The 2,080-nt window shown below is 51.4% G+C and overlaps 1 protein-coding gene across 1 annotated transcript in view; it reads left to right on the top strand.

The window, feature by feature from the left end:
* Window positions 1-2,080, top strand: part of LOC125482279 (valine--tRNA ligase-like) — a gene marked incomplete at its 5' end in the record, with an annotated part of 8,054 nt that overhangs the window by 2,643 nt on the left and 3,331 nt on the right. The gene's annotated exons all lie outside the window — the stretch shown is intronic.

The raw sequence follows: 2,080 nt of genomic DNA, 5'->3' as shown, positions 1-2,080 counted from the left end.
GCCCCTACCCCGACCCCCATTTCCATCCAGTGTCCCTCTGGAATGCCTCCGTTGAACCTGCCCCCCCCCCCCCCCCCCCCCGTTTCCAGGCCGTACATCCCCCCCTCTCCCTACCCACTGGGTGAGAGAGTCTCTCCTCACTTCACCCTCGCTTCTTTTGTACATCGCTTTAAATCTGTATCCTTCTCGATCCTGTTCCTTTTCCGAGCGGGAACAGCTTCTCCCTCCCTCCTCTGTCCAGCCCCCCGCCCGCGATTTGGAAAGCCTCTATCAGATCTCCCTCTCAGCCTCCTTCTGAAGGAGGGGAACAGTCCCAACTTCCCCAATCTATCCTCATCGCTGACGTTAACCATCCCTGGAACCGTTGTTGTGAATGTTGTAGCTCCCCAGAACTTGGTGAGTTTAATTCCTTCATGTGCACATTCGTCATCCTTTCAGAATTATCCTTCGTCCCCCACTCACCCCCATTCCCTGTAGAGAGCATCCACATCATTGCCGTCACCTCATGAAACAGGTTTTCCTCGCGTCTTTATTCTTATGCAGGATGTGGGCATCGCTGGCAAGGGCATTTATTTATTGCCCTTCCCTAGTTGCCCTTCAACTGAGTGACGGTACTTGGCCATTTCAGGGGGCAGTGAGGAGTTGCCTCTGTCGCTGTGGGTCTGGGATCACACGTAGGCCAGACCGGGCAAAGATTTCCTTCTCTGAAGGACACGAGTGAACCAGATGGGTTTTTACGACAACAACTGACCGTGCTTTAATGGGCCGCAGTCACAGAGTCTGCTTTCATGGTGCGGATTAATGAGTGGATTTTTTAAGATCCTCCAGCTGCTGTGGTGGGATTCGAACCCATGACCGCCCACCTCCCCCCCTCCAAACTCCCTGCATTTCTTGCTACAAACCCACATCTGAGCTGCCTTCCCTCTAATCAGCCAATGGGAAAGGCTGTTTGTTGTCTCCTTTACTGATACCCTCGATAATCCTGACGCCTCTATCGAACCAGCACCTCCCCTTGCTCTAAGGAGGTTAACCCTCTGCTGAATTGCCCCCTTCCCTGCAGCCCGTTAAAGGGCCTTCACTAAAGTTCAGAAGGAATAGGGGCAGAATTAGGCCATTTGGCCCATCGAGTCTGCTCCACCATTCGATCGTGGCTGATATGCTCCTAACCCCCAGCTCGCCCCCTTTTTCCTGCCTTCTCCCCATAACCCTCCGACCCATTACCAATTAAAAATCTGTCTAACTCCCTCCTTAAATTTACTCCCTGTCCCAGCATACACTTTGGGGTAGCGAATTCCACAGATTCACCACCCTATGGGAGAGGTGGTTTCTCCTCAACTCTGTTTTAAATTTGCCACCCCTTATCCTATGACTGTGACCTGTCATCCTAGAGTTCCCACAAGAGGAAGCATCTGCTCCACGTCTATACCTTCTTTCATCTTGAATTCCTCCAATTTGATCTCCCCTCATTCTTCTAAATTCCAGAGAGTATAGGCCTACACTGTTCAATATCTCTTCATACGACAAACCCCTCATCTCTGGGATCAATCTAGCGAACCTCATCTGAACTGCCTCCAATGCCACTACATCTTTCCTCAAACAAGGGGAGATACTCCAGGTGTGGTCTCACCGATGCCTCCCTAAAGTCCCATATTCCAGGTTATTTTCCTGTTGTCATTGAACTTCCAGATGTGACATCAAGCACAGGGATACACTGCGACCTTTTTGCACTGAGTCAACTCTGGAGACTTGTCATGACTGCGATATGTGGCTGCCCCTTCCCTGGCCTAGGCCCCAGTGCTCTGGAAATTACACCCTCCACATCTCAACCCCACCCTCTCCTCCTTTCGAACCTTCTCCAGATTCTATTCTTCCCCCAAGCATTTGCTCACCTGTCCTGTTTTCTAATATGATTCATTCATGGGATGTGGGTGTCAATGACTGCACCCAGCATTTATTGCCCTGTCCCTAGTTGCCCCCCCTTGAGAAGGTGAGGGTGAGCTGCCTTCTTGAACCGCTGCAGTCCACGTGCTGTGGGTTGACCCACAATGTCCCTTAGGGAGGGAATTCCAGGGATTCTGAC

Source organism: Rhincodon typus, unplaced genomic scaffold, assembly GCF_021869965.1.
Source record: "Rhincodon typus isolate 14 unplaced genomic scaffold, sRhiTyp1.1 hic_rhity00008167, whole genome shotgun sequence".
In the NCBI taxonomy this organism is placed as follows: domain Eukaryota; kingdom Metazoa; phylum Chordata; class Chondrichthyes; order Orectolobiformes; family Rhincodontidae; genus Rhincodon; species Rhincodon typus.
This window is presented reverse-complemented; position numbering and strand designations above follow the sequence as displayed.